The sequence below is a fragment of the Hypanus sabinus genome, unplaced genomic scaffold (assembly GCF_030144855.1).
Source record: "Hypanus sabinus isolate sHypSab1 unplaced genomic scaffold, sHypSab1.hap1 scaffold_117, whole genome shotgun sequence".
In the NCBI taxonomy this organism is placed as follows: Eukaryota; Metazoa; Chordata; class Chondrichthyes; order Myliobatiformes; family Dasyatidae; genus Hypanus; species Hypanus sabinus.
Genome location: NW_026779229.1, coordinates 90400 through 113647, shown reverse-complemented (window position 1 = coordinate 113647; position 23248 = coordinate 90400).

Here is a 23248-nt window from a genome sequence, read left to right as displayed (position 1 = left end):
CCAAAGCGTCTTTCACTACGAGCACCAGCACTCTCTGTATTGTATACACCGTGACAAGATAGTCTTCTACCTATTAACTGGACGAGATTTGACCCTGGCAACCGCTAATAAAAACAGCATTTGCAACACATATGAGGATTTCACCGCTGACAAGCGCCGAGCCTCCGACCTTGCGAGATGCGTAAAGGAGGCACCGGATCTGATACTTCACCTGTTTATCTGGGAGTTGCCCCCCGACTTCTAACACCTGGTCAGTCTGGCTCTCCGTATTGACAAAGATCTGACGGAATCATGAACCGATGGCTTCAGACTCCACGCAGTTAAAGGAAAATTCTTTGATACGGTGGAGCTGACCACCAACGCATCAAACAGCTTCTGAGTCGGCTCTCCCCAGCCCCTCGTTCCATTACCATAGTCCGTCTCACAACAGTCCTTCTCCACAATCTGTCGGCTCTACACGCGAAGGTTCTGCTGGTTTCCGGCTCACTAGATTACTTTCAGGATGGGACTGTGTGCCCCATCCACTATGTGTCCCATGCAGCTTGGACGCCGAGCAGAAACTTTCTCTCACGCGATCGACAGAACAGCCATTGACGAACCAACCTTGGGAACTGTGAGAGCCAGGCGGACGCCCACACGGCTTCTACACCACGAGTCCCTTCCATTCCTGTCACTCTGTGTTACTCATGGCTCCACACTCAAGGCTGTTCCTTTGCCTGGTCGGACGGTGCACTGTGAAGTTGGAGGTCCAGCTGCTGGACTAGCGGCCTGCAACCTCAGTTGATGTCACCCCATAAACTGGTAGAAACGGGTGGGACCTTGGCCCTCATCAAACTTGCACGGGATTATCCTAACTTTGTTCTCGCCTGTAGTGGTAAAGAAGCAAACATCCTGTCATATCACAGACATGACCGTGTAATCGAACTGTTTCGGAGCACCTCCCCATCCCGTGGCACTTTGCTCTCCCTCACTCCGGCAAAAGCTGGAAATTTGTGTTTCAGAATAGACTCCCTGAGTTGCTAGGTCGCAGCTCTCTTGCCGCACTCTTGTTTTCCCAACCCTCTAATGACTAAATACAGGAGATTCCTCGTTATCCTGACCGCTGTTTACAAGCCGCTAAATGCCGACGCTGAGCAGGCACTGGAGATATTGAATGACGTCATCAGTAAACAAGAAACCGTCCAGCCCGACTTCTTCCTAATAATTTTGGTGACTTCATTCATTCTTTGAAATCATTGACGCAAACTTCAATCAGGCTTGTCTGAAGAAATCTCTGCCCAATTATATTCGCAATGTAACCTGAGCTCCGAGTGTCACAACGCACTCGGCCATCACTACACTGCGATTAGGGATGACGAATTTTCCTAGACGACACTTCGGGACATCTGATCACTTGGCTGTACATCTCCTCCCTGTGATCAGGAAGAAGCTAAAGAGCAGGGCTTCAGAGATTAGACAACAAAAGGTGGTCGTGGGAGTTAGGGGCAGCTATTGGATTGTTGCCGGTCGGCGAACCTGGCCCTGCCAGGGACTCATCAGAAGGTCTGAATGACCATCGCCGTGGTCGTCACGGATTTATAAAAGCAGTCCTAGACGAGCGTTTCCCCATTAAATCAGTCAGAGTCTTCTCCAGTCGGAATCGCTGGCTGAACCATGAGTTCCACAATGTGCTGAGGGCCGAACCTGAATCACTGACAAATCCTCGATAGCTGTCACTTTTTATACAGTGAAGACAAGCGACTCAGGTGTAAACAAGGCATTGCTTCCAGATAATTCCAATGGCCTCTAAGCTCTCTTTGACCGTCAAGAATGGAGGAACCTTCCAGAAGTCCCAAAGCCCCCGATGACCCTGTGATTCCTATCTCATGGCCGACAGGACAGCATCGTTCAGAAGGATGAACGACCGGTAGGCATCGGGCCCAGCCTGAGTACTAATGACCTGAGCTGATCAACGGTCTGGGGTTTTCACCGATACATTTATAGTCTCGCTTAGGCAATCTGAAGCAGCTACCTGGTTCAAGCGGGCTTTAATTGTACCGACGCTTAAAGAGAAAGTAGTCATCCGCCTCAAGGACTATCGCCCAGCAGCACTTACATCCACAGGGATGAAAAGTTTTGAGAGATCGGTGATGAAGCATATCAACTCCTGCAGGAGAAGCGACTTTTCCAGTTTACCTACTGTCGCAACTGGTCCACAGCAGACGCAATTTCATTGGCTCTTCACTCAACCCTGGAACATCGGGACAGGGAGGACGCATACATCAGGATGTTCTTCATCGACTACAGCTCGGCATCCAATGCTGTCATCCCACAGATCTAGTCAATAAGATTCAGGACTTTATCTTTAATACCTCCTTGTGCAATTGGATCTTCGAGTTCCTATTCTGCTGTCCCCGGTCAGCTCAGATTCGGTAAAACATCTCTTCCATAAACTGCATCAACACAGGTGTGCCGCAGGGTTGTGTACTTCGCCCTGCTGTACCTACGTTATATTGATGACTGAGGCGAAGCACAGCTTCAATGTTATGTTTAATTCTACTGTATACACCACTGCCGTTCAACGAATCGTGGGCCTTAATAAATCAGTATATAGGAGAAAGATTGAAAATCTGTCCGAGGAGTGCCACAACTCCTCACTCATTGTCAGCAAGAAGGTGGAGCTGATTAGTGACTTCAGGAACAGGAAACCGCATATCCATGAGTTCGTATTCTTCGGAGGATCAGAGGTGGAGAGGGCCATCCAATTTAATGTCCTGTTATCATTTAGGAGGATCTGTTCTGAGTCCAGCACGTAAAGGTAATTAAGGGGAAAGAACAGCAGTGCCTCCATTTCCTCAAAAGTTATCGAAGAATACCTGAAACTTTGTCAAACTTCCATAGGTGTGTCCTACATAGTGTACTGACTCGAAGCATCACACTGATGCTCTTGAACATAACATCCTACATCAATAGTGGATAAGGTGCAGTGCATTGCAGGTAAAGCCTTCCCCACCATTGAACAAATCTGAACGGAACGCTGTCGCAGGAAAGCAGCGTCCTTCATTAAGAAACCACTCCATCAATGCAATGCACCCTGATAGCTGCACCCCCATCACGAAGGTGGTACAGGAGTCTCAGGACCCTGTTATCTCTCAGTTCAAAACCTGAGGTGCAGGCATCGGCAGGCACGCTCACTTCTCAACTGTTAGGAACTGTCGGATTATTCTTATGCAGTTTACTCTTGGCTTGCTGAAGACTTACATAATTATTAAGGTGTTGGCATGGTCGTTTAAGTCTATTGTGCAGTGATTGCTGCAGATATTATTATTAGGAAAATGTATGCCCTCTTCCCGTTCAATATTCTTCAATATTTTCTTACAATTTCCCATTTCTTCGGTATTTTTTACTTAGTGATTTCTGTATGTTTTATGTGTTTGCAATGGCTATATTCCTTAAATAGTTTGTTTTTGCTTGTTTATACTGTAATGTTATATCCCAACTAAAAGTGCAGTTCGGCCTATCTGTAATACCGGATCATTTCTAATATAATTTGTCGGACTTTGACAGTAAACCGTGATCATGCATGTATTTATAGCAAGGCTGTGTGCCTTTTAACAATTTATATTTTAAATCAAAATTCTGTTGTCCGTCCCAATAATTTGATGTTCGTCTGTTGATTATGTCTCTGTAAATAATCAGATTGAGTTAAGCTGCTGCAAGATCTGTAATGTGTCGAGTTGTTTCTGGTTTCTTTTGGCATTTTTTGCATTTACATTCTTGCATCTATTGGTCTTTTTTACTTATATTTCATAATGTTTTTGAGTTAAACTGCTGGGCCGGGATTGCAACAAGGAGCCTCTCTGTTTCATGGACGGGGCTACAACTCTGAGCAAAGCGTTCGGCGCTGCCATATCGACATGCAGACTGTTCACATCGTGGGATGTCTTCCATGGGGTTCTTGCTTTTCCGTTGGTAAAATTTTACTCATGTGGAATTATTTGTCATTTTCTTGGGTTGTGCTTCCATTTAAATTTAGTGTCGTGTACTTTTTATCAGAAATCCGTATCGTCCCGCTGAGTGATGAATCCGATTTCGTTGTTGAAAATATATTATTTGAAGTTTTAGATCACTGATACGTGAATTTTTATGCCTATTAATCCTCAACCTCCTCTGTCAGAGGTTACGGCTGTCAGCACTGTGCAGTACGTTATTGGCTGTCGTAAAAGATAGGATAATTTTGTCTGTACTCTCAGCTTGGTCATTAGCATTCTGCGGAGTCTCCACATCGGTGATTTTGCAATTAACGGAACGTTGTGCAACCGTTTTGAAGTGAGCCTATTCTTCACGGGTTGGGTTGTCATCTTCAATGTTTTTTGTACAGCATTGTTCCGTTCTTTAAGTTGGTTTCTTTCCAGCTCTTGTGCAATTTCATGTTGTTCCTGGTTTAACATGTCGATAGGGATTATATTATCGCGTTTTTTTTTAATTTTCACTATTCGCTGATCTGCTATTCCTTGTGCATTTATTTGTATGAAGGGACATTGCGCAGTAGATTGTTGATGAAGTTTGCCTTGTGTACTGTCATGTCAGTCACAAGTATCATTATTCAGTAATAAATGATTATAAATGTGTGTACTTGAAATGAACCGACGGAAACGGCAAACAACCAAACACATTTAAAATGCCCATTTCAAGCGTGTCTGCCTTTTCTGAACCACTCGTGTGTTCTCAGTTGTCAGTGGACTGCTCCTCCGAGAAACAACTGCTTCAGCTGTATTCTGCGGTGTTCGTGGCCTGCATTGAAGGCAGGGTGTATCATTCTCGGGTGTCCCGGTGACAGGCCACCCATTCAGCAGCGCAGACTATCTGTTCGCCGACTGTCAGGCCCAGCGCCAGTTCCAGCCATGCCCTGGCAAACCCCTGTGCCGCTGTCCTAATGCTCTATTAATTACAGTGTCGGGTGATGTATGGTCATGCACTTCGGTAGAAGAAATTAAAGAGTTAACTATTTTCTAAACGGTGAGAAAATACAGAAAATAAATCTCAGATGCAAAGTGATTTGGGGGTCTTGTGCAGGATTCCCTAGAGGTTGTTTTGCAGGTGGAGCCTGTGCTGAGGAAGGCAACTGCAAAACCATATCTACATCGGTGGTGCACAGGTGGAACAGGTCAAAAGCTTTCAGTTACTCGGGGTGAATATCACAAAAGACATGACTTGGTCTAGCAAAGCAGAGTCTACTGCCAAGAAGGCCCACCAGCACCTTTACTTCCTGAGAAAGTTGAAGTAATTTGGCCTGTCCCCTAAAACCCTCACTAATTTTTATAGGTGCACCGTAGAAAGCATTCTTCTAGGGTGCATCACAACCTGGTATGGAAGTTGTCCTGTCCAAGTCCGGAAGAAGCTGCAGAAGATCGTGAACGCAGCCCAGCACATCACACAAACCAATCTTCCATCCTTGGACTCACTTTACACTGCACGCTGTCGGAGCAGTGCTGCCGGGATAATCAAGGACACGACCCACCCAGCCAACACACTTTTTGTCCCTCTTCCCTCTGGGAGTAGGTTCAGGAGCATGAAGATTCGTACGGCCAGTTTTGGGAACAGCTTCTTTCCAACTGTGATAAGATTGCCAAACAGATCCTCACCCGGATCTGTGCTGTACCTTCCAAATATCCGGACCTGACTTGGACTACCTTACTTTCCCTTTTCTATTTTCTAATTATGATTTATAATTTAAATTTGTTATTATATTTATTTCGAATTATACTTCAGGGAGCGCGAAGCGAAGAAACAAATGTCACTGTGATGATTGTACGCTCTAGTATCAGTTGTTTGGTGACAATAAAGTATAAAGTTAAAGTGCGATGCTCACATTGCTGTAGAGGACTAAAATATGAAAGCAAGCGTGTGATGTTGAGATTTTATAAAACAAGTGTGAGAGCTCACTTTGACTGCTGTGAGCACTTTACGGGCACTTATTTTAGAAAGGACGCTCTGAAACTGGAGAGGATTCAAAGGACAGTTACAAAAATGATTCCAGTACTTATCGGCTTGGATTATGAAGAGTGGTTGGTGGCTCTGGGCCTGTATTGACGGGGATTAAGAAGGATGAAGGGTGAACTCAATGAAACCTATCGAATGTTAAAAGACGTTGGTGAATGTGAAGAGGATGTTTCCTTTGGTGGGAGAGTATAAGGGCAGAGAAAACAACCTCAGAATAGAGGGATGTCCTTTTAGAACGGAGATGAGGAGGAATTTATTCAGCCAGAGAGTGGTGGATCTGTGGAATTCATTACCACAGGCAGCTGTGGATGCCGTCTTCATGTGTATTTAAGATCAAGTGTGAAAGATTATCCATTGGTCAGGGCATGAAGAAATACGGGAGTGCGGGTGTGTGCGAAGGTACGCAAGGGATGGATCAGTAATTATGAAATGACGGAGCACCATTGATGGGCCAAGTTGCCCAATTCTGTTCCTATCTTATGGTCTTATGATCTATTCCGTGTACATTTTCCCATTTCTAAAGTGAAGGGTTGCTCCCTACAACCATACTTTGGCTTTAGATGTCCTTTAACTTGAGAATGAATGCTGACCAAAGCCAAAGTGCTATTTTAATTCCCACCTGTCCGTCATATCTGCAGACCATTCCGTTATCCGCCAAGTGGGTATGCATATTAATATTATATTTATTTTTTTCCTCGGCTCAAGCGTGTGAAACATAAGGGACAGGGAAAGCGAAGCACAGTAATTTCTCAGTTGCCGGGAACTTTCTGTTGGTGGTGACTCTTGCGGCTTTCCGGAGATTTACTGAAATATTGCTCTGTGGGCCGAATTGTTGAATGCTATTGTGAGGTGAAGGTGGGATGATACCAGTTGTGGATGTTGCTATTGGATCAATGTACACCCTGTTCATGGTCCACAGCCTTTCAAATTCCTCTTTATTCAGCATGTTTCTGGTGTTTGTCACTTACTAATTTCCATATGTTATGTACCTTTGGAACGACTACATCTTTCCCGTCAGTTGCTCCTGCTTTTTGATCCTGTATTATTAGAGTATTCCTGGACGTTTTACTATGGATCATCCTGTCTGTAATTACAGATTGGTCGTAATATAATTTCTAGTACTCTGAAGCTAAAACTGGATCAAGAGGTTGTATTATCAAGTAGAATTTTGATAAATGATGTTTACCATCTGAATGTGTCTGTAGCAGTTCCACCGCCAAATGATCCTGTAATCTCTTCGATTGTTTCTCTTGGCATTTTCTGCATTTATCTCGTCAAATTTGCTGGTCTTTTAAAGCATGTTTGTGATGGTTATTTTGTGTTATTTTGTCCTGTATTCTCCATATCTCCCCCTGCCCCCTTCCCCACCCGCGACCGGTTTCACTTATCACCTTGTGATTCTCTCTCCTCTCCTCCACCTTTTCAATCTACTCCTGATCTTATTTTTTCAACAGAGGTGCCTCGGCCGAAATGTTGACTGTGCACTTTTTTGTCCACAGATGTTCGCCGGTCTGCAAAGTTCCTGCAGCATTTGGTGTGTGTTGCTCAGATTTACAGCACCTGCAGATTCTCTCTTGTTCGACACTTTACATTTGTTGCACGTCCGCTTTTTGACAATGTGCATATTATACCAGGAGAACTCGCATATTCATCAGATGTGATTCACCTGCAATTTCTCCACGTCACCGGATGCTTCCACTCTATTGGCTTCCAGAATTCGGCCTGTTTTGGCCAAAGACTTTAAGCAATTTGCGACCCATTATTTTTTCCAGCGTGACAGAATTGGTTCTAAAGCGTGAAACAGAATCATAGACTAGTATAACTCATCTAGTAGAAAGTGAAGCCTGCTAACTCTCACCTTAGGGTCTGTGTCAAGGATGCAGGTGTGTCAATTTCCATCATGGACATTGCGGGGCAGTGAAAGGGCAACGAGGACATGGAGATTTATTCAGCCTCTGTTACGAAATGTATGTGTATCAATATCAGGTAGGCAGCATCTATGGAAATAAATGATCAGTCGGCGTTTCGAGCCACGGCCCTTCAACAGTGCTCGAAAGGCGTCTGGATAGTGCCAGAACAAAAAGGTTGGGCGAGGGGAAGAAGGACATTCTAGAAGGAGACAGGTGACGGCTGCTGGGTGGGGCAGTGGAACAAAATAAGTGGAAAATACAAAAGGCTGGAGAAGAAGGTATCTGATAGGAAAGCAAAGGAAAGCAGGTAAGAGGAGTGGCTCCGGGGGAGGTCATAGGCAGATGAGGATAAGGTTTAGAGTCCAGAGTGGGAAAATAATGAAGAGGGAAAAGGGTGAAGAAAACTACCGGAAGATAGAGATATCCATGCTCATGCCTCATAATTGAAGGTTACCTTGGCGGAATATAAGAGGAGGCCGTTGATTGACATCTCGGACTGGGAAAGGGGGATAGATGTAGAAATAGCTTGTCCACGGCGAAATTCCCCTTTAGCAGATGGGGCTGTGTGGCTGGACGAACCGTCATTTACTTAACGGTTTGCATGCGTTCCGTATCTTCTTCAGCCGGATTGCGATATTACTTTAAGACTCCACAATATTACAATCTATTTTACGACCTATTTATTACAAAGTACAAGCAACCTGTTCTTTTATACATTTCTGGTGCAAGATCTACAACCGAGCCAATTCCCAGAGTGAAACAAAGCAGTCCAATTGGTCTATGATGATAAAGTCTATGGAGTTTAGGAATGGGCGAAATCAACAATAACAATCCTGAAACAGAGGAGAATCTGATCTGAGAGGTTTTTGCAACAACATACACTGACTTCTCGAATTGATATTTCTTTGTCTTTAAGATTTTGTAATTTCGTGTCAACCTATCCATACCTCATCAAAATTGAATTTTGATTGAATGACATCATGTTTATTTTTACACCGGCTGTTGAAAGACAAGTCAGCCTTGTGTAGTTTGATTATTCAGTGTGCTGGAGCGGGTATAAATAAACGGCCGTGGAGATTCATCAGAGAGTTTCTTCAGCGAGATCGCTTGCAGCTGGAAGACAGACTGAATCTCACACAACATGCTTGAAACGTTTTACAGTGTGAGAAAGACGTGGTACATGATCATTGCTGTTATCGGTGTTCCTGGTAAGAGCATAGCCAAACCAACATTTGCTGTTCTGTGTGCGCGTTCTTGGCACTAGTTCAGTTACCATCAGCTACCGGTGTATCAGTGAGTGCGGTGCAGGCATTGTGACAAAACTCTGTGTCCGTTTAGAAGTTCCCCTGCAGTTAAGTCCGTGGTCTCTTGTCAAAATCAGCCGGCGGTTGAAACAGATGTAGACGGGATGTTCTGGGAGATGGATTTATTTTGTGGATTCATGTCAGGCAGTTTTGATGTATCAAGGCAAATCCGCTGTCAAAGCCAATTTCGATAATGCAGCGCGCTCGGCACATTTACGAGCTACGTCGCCTTAAACTGTATCTGTATTACAACGTGCTTTAAATTCAAATGTAAAGGGATTGCGCCGTGTTTTAGGATATTGCTGCAAGTTTGAAGGGAAGCGAAAACCCAGTCAGATCGAGGGATCAGCGGTCGATATCACTTGTGAATTAGATTCCGAATCATCGGGAGTGTCAAGAATTCAAATAAGGGTCTGTGTGTGTCTCAGTGTACCAGGGTTTGATTCCACGCCTGATTATCTGAGAAGGGAAGAGGAAATTAAGTGGTAACCCAGCGGTGTCCGTTGGAGGTCAGGCGGGGTAATGTTCAAGCGATTCTCCGCTCTGATCTTCGAAGTATTTAGAATGACGCTGCACTAGTTTGGAGTAACTCCTAAAGAGGCTGTTGTTTTGAAGTGTCTCCTTTGCAAATTGAATGGTTTAAGCACTATAATGCAGAATAACTGTCAGTTTCAGCCGGTCTGGCAATATCTTTGAATAGCGAAGATTGGACATTTCTTGTCGGATACCTTGACATAGTTGTGAAAAAAATCCCGGCCAGAGTAGTTGCCCTACGGGCGGGTGACAAACAGGAGGAAGCTACGACATGTGAACGGGGGAAATAAATTTGCTTTTCAGATGCGGAGGAGCGTTGCTTCGCTCTCTGAGGACAGTGGCAAAACCTAGGTGACGGGATCACGGCAATGACAATCACTGAGAAATGTGCAGGGGTATCCAGGCTGTACGCATCAGCCTGAAACATAATGGGGGGAGGTTTTTATTGATTTGTTCAAAGCGACCCCCGCAATCAGTTGGCAAGCCTCCTTCCCATCTGTGCTCCTCTGCCAGTGGCGTGTACCGTGCCCATTCACACAACATGCTCCGATTCAGGCATGCTCGAATCCCGCTTTACACATCTTAAACGTACAGTAATGAGCTATATATAAAGTCTGACATTTGATAATTCCGAGCTTGTATCTGTCGTGTCACCCACAAAACGGTAAGATAGTAATTAACTTTTTCTTTTTGATATTCCCCCAGTGAATTTAGTGGCGATTGTGATCCTGTCCCGGGGAAAGTGCGGCCTCTCCACCTGCACCACTCGCTACCTGGTGGCCATGGCAACGGCGGATCTACTAACCATAATCTTTGACGTCATACTGTGGCGGGTCAGTTATTACTACTTCCCCGGGACATTGCTGGATTTCACCCCTGTATGCAGTGTGATCGCTGTCCTGGGATTTACAGCCATGGACTGTTCTGTCTGGTTCACCGTCACTTTCACCTTTGATCGGTTTGTCGCCATCTGTTGTCAGAAGCGGAAAGCAAAGTATTGCACCGGGAAAACTGCGGCTGTGGTTCTGACAACAATTAGCGTTCTGTTCTTTTTCAAAAATGTGCCAGACTTCTTTTCCTATCATCCTGCGAAAGTGATTGAGAATATACCCTGGGACTGTAATCGAAAGCCGCTCTACTATACGGATCCCCGATGGGTGGGATATGAATGGTTTTCTACAGTTCTAACGCCATTTCTCCCGTTCTTTTTGATACTACTGTTCAACGCTCTGTCGGTGAGACACATCGTAGTGTCTAGTCGCGTCCGTAAGCTGCTGAAGGGTCAGAACAAGGCGGAGAACCGCAGTGACCCGGAGATGGAGAGCAGGAGGAGGTCTGTGATCTTACTTCTCTCCATCTCCGGAAGCTTCATCATCCTGTGGTCGGTGCATGTTGCCGAATTCCTTTATTACACAATTTCTGGGTTGAATCAAAATAATTATAACGCTTCGGAGTTCATATATCAACACTCCGGATACATGCTGGTGATATTAAGTTGCTGCACAAACACGTTTATTTATGGGGTAACTCAGTCGAAGTTTAGGGAGCAGTTCATCAGCGCAGCGAAATATCCCCTAATATCAATTATTCAGCGAATTAATAAACAGAATCTCTAAGTTCTTCTCCGAGGCTTAGCGGTGTTTTCCTTCTTGATATTAAAGACCTGACACCGATTGGATAATGTGGCAACGGCGAGAATGAACCCAGTTCATGCCTGACAGACACAGTCGGGAAAAAAATAACCTAAGGCACCGAGAACCCGTGACCTCCACCTCCTACTAATTACTAAACTAATCCTACCTTAACTTTTTTTAAATATGTTTTCACTATATCCCCGCTCCCGTCACCGCCAGATATATTTCGATTATAACAGAACGGACCAGGATCTGAGGATATTCAACGCCAAATCGATAATAATGCAGCTCATTCGTCAATTTACTATATTGCATGTTAAATTGAAAATAAATTCAATAGTCTACACGAACTTACAGTAAACCTTTCACTTGTTCTTCGCAATAGCTAAAACTGTTATGGGGAAATACTAGCGAATGGAGAACTCGGGAGATCTGGTCATAATTGTGTGAAATTTCTATGGGATACCCAATTCCTACTCTGCTGCAAAAAATAGATGTCATCTCCCCTCCTAACTTATGATAATTTTCACCCTTGCAAATTGCGTTTTGAATCTCCTCTGAGTTCATTCCAGTACAATCGCGTGTTTATTAATATTTCTCGTCTCACCTAAAACTGGCAACATTTGAGGCATGGACACGGACAAGCACACTCATTTGTGAACTTTAGGACTGTTCTGATGGTGGTAACTATTGCAGCTTTCTGAAGGTTTGTGTAAATATTGCCGGGAAGGCCGAATATTTTAATGCTGTTGGGATGAAACCACTTTTAGTTATTACGTTTGGGACAATGTTCACCCTGTTCCTGTACCATAGGCTTTCAATTTCCTCTTTCATGTCAGCATATTTCTGTTATTACCCTTTCTGATTTCTGTACGTTGTTTCTTTTTGGAATGGCTACATCAATGAAGTTGTCCTTGCTTGTTGATTCTTTGATATTATATCCGGACGAGTATCGTGTATTGTCCTTTCTCTGGTAATGGATCGTTCGTAATGTAATTGCGGGGCTCTGACTCAGAAAATGGATCATGGTTGTACGTGTCCCAATGTGAAGTATCTTCCATGCGTTTGCATTGTAACGCAAGAATGTTGGCGAATTAAGCTCGCCGCTTGAGTTTACCTGTGTAAGTAATCAGAATGAATTAAACTGTTGCATGATCCTGTAATGCGTTGGAGAATTTCTGGTTTATTTTCACATTCTGTGCTTTATCGTCTTGAATTTGCTGCTGTTCTGTTGTATATTTGAATATTTTTGTTAAAGAGAAAGAGAATGGCGGAGAGAGTCTGCAGTATAGCAACATCCGGCGGGTGTGGAGAGGGAGACAGACGGTAGGAGAGAGAGTCCAGTGTTGGGGAGATGCACTGGGCTTATGGGTTGGTGTGGATTTGAAACCGAAGGCGCCCTGGGAGGAAAGGGAAGGATGAAGATTTACATCGCATCGGTGGGGCTGATTCATGAAGGCAGAAAATGCTGGAAGAATTTATCTGATCAAACGGCTTCTATGAAGAGAAATACAGTGGGCATTTATAGTCAGGCCTCTCCAACTGGATGGAACGATAGGAGGGACCTCATCGGTATGAATTGGTGGAGACATGTGTCCGCAGGCGGTAGGAGAATCCGGATAGGGGAGGGCGAGAGACAAATGGGGTGCCGGTGGTAGACAAAATCGCTGCTTGGCTAGAAGTGGGTGTCTCCATGTTTCATAGCATCGACAGGGTGGGAGCATCGGGTCTTCTCCGAATCTCAGCCGCGATCTCTTTGCTACTCTTCCCTTTTCTCCGGTGTCATGAAGTTTTATCTCCTTGTTTTGTTTTCTCTGACGGCAACACGGACAGCCTGACGTAGTGAGCACTGTGAGTCTGTCACTTTAATTCTCCGTCCTCTTCTCAGGGCACCGGACTGTGTGGTTTCTTTGGTCCTGCCTGGCAGTCCCGCTGCTCAATATAATCGTGGCTGATTTACCCCGGATACATTTCTTTCTCTGCTCCAGTTTCCAATCATTTTCCTCATTCCATCTGCCCAAAAACTATATTTCTGCAGTGTATGCTTCTATCTTTCCGATACGTCAGCCTCCACAGCTCTCCTCGGTACAGTATTGCAGGGATCCGCACGGTCAGTCATTAATACTGACTGACTGCTTTACTTCACTGCCTTAAATGACTGTCCCTTAATGGAACCGAGTCCGCTCGTTCATGAGCCTCCCAACAGTGAAAATGCGGTGGTGTGTATCTTCCTTTGCCGTTAATGTGGTGGAAGGCTCAATAATATTATCCTTCCGTACGAGGACTACAGACACCACCTGTTCTGACTCTCTCAGAATATAGGACAGTACAACACAGAAACTTCCGGCCCATGATATCGGTGTCTACCTTGACGCCAAATGTAACCAATCCGCGCTGTCCGACATGATCCGAAAAGCAACCGAACACCACTGTCACATCCGGTCTCATAAATCTGCCCAACGTGCTTCTTTTAAACCTATCCCCTCTCATCCAATGTCCTTGTCCTCAACAATCTGTCATTCCGAAACCGAGAAATTTATTTTTCTTTTTCAAACTTTTTATTAATATGAAAATAGTAGATATACATATTAACACAAGTATCGGTTTGGAAAGAGGTCAAATCACCTCATAGGAAAATGTTGAATAAAAGCCCTCCAAGCCTGATCAAATTTAATGGAAGGGTCGTGCATAACACTTCTTATTTTTTTTTCTAGGTTTGAACATAACATAGTTTGAGAGAACCAATGAAATGTGGTGGGTGGATTAATCTTCCATTTCTGCAAAATCGATCTTTTAGCCATTAACGTGAGAAATGCAATCATCCATCGCGTTGAAGAGGCTAAATGGTGTGGTTCTATCATTGGTAAACCAAATATTGCTGAGAAATTTATTCTGGCGGCCGGCAGTAATTTGCGTTCCTGATTTTGTAAACTTCTGTCAGGTCTCGGCTCAGAACGGGACGTCCAGGGGAAAATAATCAAGAAATTTGAACCTTCATTTTTATCTCCCATTTGCCTGCGCAAGTCGTAGTCCTCTCTGCTTCTAAGCGTTTGTGAGCTTCTGCCCCTTCCCGAGCTACGGTAATTCCGAATGTCAGACACCGACGGGGTGAATAAAACTTCTTGCCCCTGCGCTTCACAATAAACCAAAGCCCACTGCGCTTTGACTCCACTCTGGTCGGAACAAGATTTTCCCACTTCCCAGAAATAAACCCCCGCCTTTTCAAAGGCTCCTCATAGGTGGAACTTTCCGTCCCACCTAATATTCACTCATGCCCCACTTCTACACATACATGTAGTGCAATCACATCTGTGGCGTACTGTGACCATCAGAACTACACATGATATAGTAGCCGTGGAACAACCTACGGTATGTTTCATAACTCAGGCAACACACGGGAGGAAATAACGGTATTTCATACGAAGTACTCATTATCAGAAACGAGGGAGCAACCAGCGACGTGTTTTGTGAAAAAAAAAACATAAATCCGAATGGTGTTATCACAACGCTGCCATCACACACGAGAACACCAAATGCTGAACAGGAAATAGATGAAAGGGATTCAGAGAATGCATACTAAAAATAATAGGGTGTAATACTTCATGAATTTTTCTTTGTTTGACTGCCGAGTTGTTAACGGTTTACACTGGGTATAATGTCTTCATTGTCTCTGCAGATGCTGTTTTTTTAAAAAATACCGGGAAGATGGTACTGAACGTCAAATAGTTGCAGTCGATCGTTTGAGGGGGAATGGGACTGTTCAAGAGGCCTATGTGTCTGTGTGGAACTCGTTTGTGACCAGTGACTACCACTCTACTCATTTAGATATTGCTAGAGAGAGAAAAAAATAGAACAGACATTCGATTCAAAGATTCAAAGATCCTTTCAAGAAGGAGCTAGATAGATATCTGATGTATAGGGGAATCAAGGGATACGGGGAGAAGGCAGGGACTGGGTATTGATAGTGAATGATCAGCCATGATCTCAGAATGGCGGTGCAGACTCGAGGGACCGAATGGTCTACTTCTGCACCTATTGTCTATTGTCTATTAAATAATGCGATTCGGTGCCATAAGGAAAAATAAAACTCGCAAATGTTACATATGTAAACGACGCCGGACAAGACTGAAGCTTTTAATAATACATTCAGGGTACAATGATCAAGTTTGATAAATGAACAATGATGGGACAATTAGGGCAGCTCGTCTGCCAATCGGCATTAAGGGTATGGAAAGAAACATGAGTTGATAGTCCAAGTACAGGCAGCCTGGATCAAGCCAGTCCCTGTGCATTGCCGGGATCATGTCAATACATGAACAGGTCATAAGGTGGCATGAAGCATTCCTATTAGTAATAAGAAATAACAAATCCAATTCATTGATCTAAAGGTACCGTGCAAAAGTCTAAGGGATGTGTCTGTATACCTGGGGTTCCTGTGACAGTATAATAGCGACTTTATGTTTGCACTCCTCTGCTACGGAAGTAGAAAAAAAACATCGATATTCAAGACATATGTTAGTGATGATGAACTTGAATCTAATATGTGTCTTTGGTTGTAGACTTGAGTCGGAACGCGGCTAGAGGATGCGAAAGGGGATAGTGGAGGATAGGGAGCATGAAGCACGAAAGAGACGTACTGCAATGATCAATAAACACAATATATAGAATCAAATGTCCTTGACTGGTGTCTCAGGGCTGGGTGTGCCGGCGCCCAGGCCACCCCTACTCTACCCCATGGCATTCCTTTCCTGCCACCTGTTCCAAAGCCCCCACCCCGAATCAATACATCCTCCCATTCATAACATCCTTTGATCCCGACAGACTTACAAACTCGTGCAAAGGTGATCTGTGCGCATAACCACAGGAAAGGATCAAAGAGTTAACTGAATACACCACGTCTACATTTACTCGTGAGACGGACATAGTTTCTAAGTTGACTGGATGGGACTGGGGCAGATTCACATCGGAATGGATATAGTGTTGGAGTTCTTCGTTAATGTACTCAGGTCCTGGTCGTCTTTATCTCAGGGTATTATTGGAAACAAGAACAGATATTGTTGTGCCGTTGGCAGGGATCTTTGTACGCTCCTTATCAAAAGTAATATATTGAATGGTCGGGAGACAGCTAATGTTGCGTCATTATAGTAGGGAGACAAAGATAAGACGGAGAACTGGTGATAGATGAGTCTATCGGCAGTGGAAAGTTCGCTGGCGGATGGGATTCAGGTGAGCAGTATCTACTTCCAGAGACCAGAAGAATTGCCGGCTGGGGGTCGGTTTGACAGAGTGCGCAAAGATTTGACTGATACAATACAGTTCTTGAAGGTACAGGGTATGCATTTTGGAACGAACCATGAATGTGTGGAGGCGTTTCTAACGGGGCAGAACATAGACAAATTAAAAACTGTTCATGAACGTCTGAGTCCTTGTTCTGGAATCCCTGAAGGCTAATGTACAGGTTAGGTCAGTTGAACGAGGTCAAATTCAATTTTGGTACTGATTTGAAGAGGACTCGAATTTGACGCCACAGAGTGCTTTGAAGCCAAGTCATTGGATGCACTTGATCAACAGTTATTGATTGTTGAAGTTTTTGGAAGGAGAAAGCTGTTTGGGGTTGAGGATAGATTGAGAAGTTTCACACAGAGCACACAAGAAAGAAAGGCGGAGAGCTTGATGGAACAAATTTCAAAATTCTACTCCTATATCCAATAATTTCATTGCTTCTCCCATGTCTGAATCAAACACCGGGCCTTCGCCCGAATCCTTACTGAAGTGCCTCTCGTCGGCTTTTACTATGTCGCGTTCACTTTTCTAATTCTTGCTTTTTCCAAACTAATACCTTGGGAAAGGAGGAAGATTGGCGCCTTCCTCGCAATGTCATGCACGCTTGTACCTTTAAAAATAGACTTTTTGCAGATGATAATTGGATCTTATTAAGACTTTACGCGTGGAAGTAAACATCATATATTTTATACCAGAGCACTGACACAGATGAACTCGGCAACTGAAGTTAGGCTCTCAGCTCATAACGTATTCAGGCAGGTACCATGCTGAACACGTACCATGTTAGACACGTACCATGTTGAACACGTACCATGTTGGACACGTACCATGATGAACACATACCATGTTGAACACGTACCATGTTGGACACAATCAGCTAAATCTCGTTGCAGGGCTGCCTACTCAGTCCGAGCATGGACCACACCCGTTCTGACCTCCGGGGTGCTCAGTATTCTGCCCGTTTTTCAGTGAAGGGGGTATTTCTGCAAGCTGGTCCGCTTCCTCAGCGTGACGCAGGATGAACGGACTTCTAGGTCACCGGACCGATCAACATTTGCACTGCAGTGCGGAATTATTTATTCAAAGGTGTGCGGCGGTGCCGATATCCGGAATACGGTGAAAATAAGGGGAGGCCAGAATTAGTCATTGGTAGGAGGTGGATGTCGGGGGCTGCGTGTGCCGAGGACTCTGCTCCCAGGTCGCGTCTATCTTGGGCTGTAAACCAGTTTTATTCTCCTCGCTGCCAAGTTCTCCGACCGGACAGTTTGATAATGTCAAGTTCAAAAATATTACGAAGGCAACTGGGAAGCACTTAGATATTTTGTTGATTAATTTGTTGAAGAACTGACGTGAGCGGATATTTCGCTGCGCTGATGAACTGCTCTCTGAACTTGGACTGAGTCACCCCATAAATAAACGTGTTTGTGCAGCAATTTAAAATCATCAGCATCTCCCCAACGTGATCAAGTATGTATTCCAAATCGCTGTGTTTAGTTTGATGCGGACCGGCAATGATGTAATAAAGGAATTCGGCAACATTCACCGACCACAGGATGATGAAGCTCCCGGAGATGGTGAGAAGTAAGATCACAGACCTCCTCCTGCTCTCCATCTCCGGGTCACTGCGGTTCTCCGCCTTGTTCTGACCCCTCAGCCCCTTACGGACGCGACTCGTCACTAAAATGTGTCTGACTGTCAGAGCGTTGAAGAGTAGAATGAACACGAACGGGAGTAATGGCGTCAGAATGGCAAAAACCCAGTTATATGCCATCCACCCGGGATCCGTATAGTAGGCCGATTTTGTGATACAGTCCCAGGGTATATTGTTAACCACTTTTACAGGTTGATACATAAAGAATGTGGGCACATTTTTAAAGCAGAACAGAACGCCGGTTATTGTGAGAACCACTGCCGCAGTTTTCCCGGTGCAATACTTTGCTTTCCGCTTCTGACAACGGATGGCGACAAACCGATCAAACGTGAAGCTGACGGTGAACCAGACAGAATACTCTGTAGCCGCCTCTCTCAAGATAGAGATCACACTGCACACGGGGGTGATGTCTAGGAAAGTCCCGGGGAAGTAATAATAACTGATCCGCCACAAAATGACGTCAAAGATGATGGTTAGTAGATCCGCCGTTGCCATGGCCACCAGGTAGCGAGTGGTGCAGGTGGAGAGGCCGCACTTTCCCCGGGACAGGATCACAATCGCCAGTATATTCACTGAAGGGACATCAAAAAGAATGAGTGAATGAGAAGCTCTGAGCGTCTCACGGCAGAAATAAACTGGAAACTGAGAACAAACAAGCTTTCTAGACAACTCACTTCGTGGGGTGTAAAAGTGTAAAGCGGGAGTCTCAGCATCAGTTTTTCGGTTGATATGTAAAGCAACGAAGCTCGATAACTTTTTTCTTAGTGTGGCGATTGCCGCGATCCCGTCCCCGATATCCGGACACTTCCCCCATTCAGCGCGGCATCGCTCCCTTGCCTTGCAACCGCTAACAAAGTTCTAAGCAAGTTGCTTTTCCCTTCGTTTCCTCCACAACTCCTGGCTGTCAACCGCCCAGACGGGACTGCTGGACTCGCTTCTTTTAATTTCTCTAACTACCCTTCTCCAGGGATGATTCTCACTACGTCAAGTAATCACATCAGAAAGTTCAATTTTAGGTATTACAATTTTTGCTTAAACTGCTGGCAATTTCAGGTATTGTGCACGCTAGTGCTCAGAGCATCCAATTTCCAACGGAAATACTATGTGTTCTAGGTACTTCAAACATCTGCCTCCTTTAGGGATCGTTTCACATTACTGCAGCATTGCTCTAAATGCTTCAATGCTTATTGTTACAGAGCGTCGTATCGCATCTTTGAGCACTATCGGACATGGCTGGTTTAGCTCTTAACTCCTTCTTCATTTCACACACAATAAGGCGTGGGATCAAACCCTGGTACTCTAAAACGCCCATGGAGTGTTACTTTACGGAACTCCCGATGGTGTGGAGTCTAATTGAGAAGCAACGTCCTCTGCTCGCCCCTGAATCGCACCAGAGATTCGCTTCCCGCATTCGGTTCAAACTTGCAGCAATTTCTTAAAACACGAGAGAAGTCTTTAAATTGGGACGGAAAAGCACTAAAGAACCCGTAAGGCTGGTGATCGAGCTTGAATATCGGAGCTTATTTTAACAGCGGGTTTGCATTGATAAATCAAACCTGTGTGACATGAATCCGCAAAATGAATCCATCTCCACGATCGATCACACTACATCTTTTTAACTGCCGGATTACTTTGCTCAGAGTCCACAGATGAAACTGCAAGTGAGGTCATGAACGAACACAGAGTTTTGTTACAATGCCTGCACCGCACTCACTGATACACCGGCATCACAACGCTGCCGGTAACCGATCGAGTCCAAAGACCGGGCACACAGAACACCGAATGTTAGTTGGCCGATATTCTTACCAGGAGCACCGATAACAGCAATGATCATGTAATATATCTTTCTCACACGGTAAAATGCTTCAGACATGTTGAGCGAAAGTCAGTCTGTCTTCCAGCTGCCCGCGATCTCGCTGAAGAAACTCTGATCTGATGAATCTCCACGGTCATTCATTTATACTCGCTCCAGCACGCTGACTATTCAATACTACACAAAGCTGACGTGTCTTCCAACAGGTGGGGTAAAAATAAACATGACGTAATTCAAGTAAAATCCCAATTGTGCTGAGGTATGGATAACTTGACAAGAATTTGCAAAATCTCAAAGACGAAGAAACGACGATTGGAGAAGTCAGTGACTGTTGTGAAACTCTCTCAGGCTCACCGCTCGGTTTCATGATTGTTATTGTCCGTTTCTAGCATCCGTAGACTTATCACCATAAACCAATGCTGTAACGTCACAGGACTGCGTATTGTCTCGGAATATAAATATACATATAAAAATATTTGTTAGCACATTTACGTAACGCAGTAAAAAAAAGCCTTAAACGAAAATGTCACCCTGGTTTATGAAGTTGTTTAACACATGAACACCCTGAATCTAATTCATTGCAATAGACACAAAAAGCTGGAAGAACTGGTCAATCCAAGCATTATCCATGAAACGAATAAACAGTCGACCTTCTTGGCCAAGACCCTTCATATTAATTAACATCCTGTCGAGCACCTCAGCTCCATCGGGAAAACCGGAATTTCCAAGCGGCCAATCATTGCAACTAATATCCTCAGTCTTGGCCCGCATTATCTCTCCATGGCCTCCTCTTCTACCACTATGAAGCCAGTCTTAGGCTGGAGAATTAACACCGTACATTCCGTCTTGTTAACCTCTGAGCTTATGGTAAGGACATGGATATCTTTATGTTGCGGTATATACTGTATCCTTCCCCTTTTCTGCTTGCTCACTGTTATCTCCGACTCTTCTCTTCGTTTGCCTGTCGACACCACTGCCCCTCTTTCCCTTCCCTAATGATCCAATCTGCTTACTCCCCTCTCCTATCAGATTCCTTCTTTACCATCCCTATGCCTTTTTCAGTTATCACCCGCCACCACTTCTTTCGCCCGTCCCACAATCTACGCACCTTTCTTCACCCATCAACTTATAGCTTGCCCTGTTCCCCCTCCTCGCAAACTCCTTATTCTGATATACTCCCCCTTTCATTCCACCCCAAAACTCCGAATCTTTATTCATTTCGGTAGATTCTGCCCGAGCTGCTGATTTCCTACAACATTTTGTATGTGCATCAAATTGATGAAGCCCCAACATAGTAAACCATCTCCCGTCAGGGTTCGCACCGGTATGAAGCAAAATAATTGAATGACCGTGCACTTAACCCTCGGATTGGTGCAAATGCTTTAACCGGAAGAGTATCTGCATTCATTACGTTTGTACCAACAATGACAATTGTTTTGCAGATGCGCTGAATTGGTAGCGTTGTTGAAAGTGAGGTAGGTAATCGTGTTGACTTAGTTGACAATCTGAACTGCACCGTCACTGTAAATATCACTCAAAATTGCATATTCTCTTAATTTTCCTGACGTGCTATCTCGGCGTACTTATATATTGAATGGTCCTGACTGAATGGCTCTAAAGATGAGCTTTCACTGAATCCAGATACTGGTTGCAGCAATAAGCCAATGGGATGTCGGTTATCGGATTACATTCATTCGGTGGATGGAAGAGTCGGGCTGGGCAATGAGTGACTGGATTCTGGAGACGGCTGATATGGAGACGGACAAGGAACCGGAAGTTCAACATTAGTGCAAGTGGAGATGCGGATTCATAATGTTATTTTCTATACGGTCCGCTTTTACTGACGGAAAGTGATGATTCGATAATATTTCATATTAGTTTGAATCGGAACCTCTCAACTATAACGGTCCAGACTGTGATCAGGTTGGAGCCGATTCAAAGGGGGTCAATGAGGAAGACAGAACATTTCAGAGATCCGCCGCAAATCTGCCATTGTCTCCTTGAGGCGGAGGAGGAACAATTGCTTCACCCAGGGGTTTAAAAATATTAGCTGCCTACACGTGTTCAGTATTGAAAACATTCATTTCTCCAGACCAGGGAGGGGGGGGGGAGGAGAGAGAGAGAGAGAGAGAGAGAGAGAGAGAGAGAGAGAGAGAGAGAGAGAGAGAGAGAGAGAGAGAGAGAGAGAGAGATGATTTGTTTTCCAAGTAAGCTGCTGTCGTCGATCTTTCCGTTGCTTTCCGAAGTCCTGTTAAAGTTTTGTGATCACACAGAAGAGTACCGCCTTCACGCAGTACAGCTATCAAAGAATAAACACACCGATAATATTCCACCGGTCACCCCTTTCCCAAACTGCGATCAAAACCCAGCCATTCGTGGGCACTGAAAGAACCAGCAGAAATAGAACACACCTGGAGTCTGGTATTGTTACAAACAAAACACTACTTATCAGTATCCATGTAATCTCGTAATATGAATCCAGATAAATCAAACAGGTTAGCAGAGTTTATGCATATGTGTGTAAGTATAAAACCCCAAACTTCTTCAGCTTAGGTGGTAAATGATACAGTCTTACGATGGTATAGGAATGACGTCAGTTCAGTTCGTGATATTAAGAGTAGAATTGAGGAGAGAGAGCGAGAGAGAGAGAGAGAGAGAGAGAGAGAGAGAGAGAGAGAGAGAGAGAGAGAGAGAGACTGGAAAAGCTGATCGCTTCAGTTAGTCGCAGCTGAGGCTTGGAACTCTCCTATGCCCACAAGAGTGGGTTGATCATCGGTACACGGAAACACAACGAATGTGTGTGGCTGTCACTTCGTATAATCCATAGGAGTGGGTTGTGGAATATCTTGTGTTAACCCTTGCCTGGGTATGTTGTGTGGCAACCCCTGGAAGACGGTATTCCTGTGACAGGTCACTTTCGCTGATAACTCGTATGTGGACGGATTCAACGGATAAGAACTTCGTCGACGGTTATTTTGAAGTAACGGGCTTTTCTCTACGTTTCACCCTGGATCACAAATATCTCTCTCCCGTCATTTATTCCGTGGATTACTGAACTTTACTAATTTACCATCTCAAGACTCTGAGCTTTGTTCCCTCAGGCTCGATAGTCTGGGAATTATATTTAAACATATATA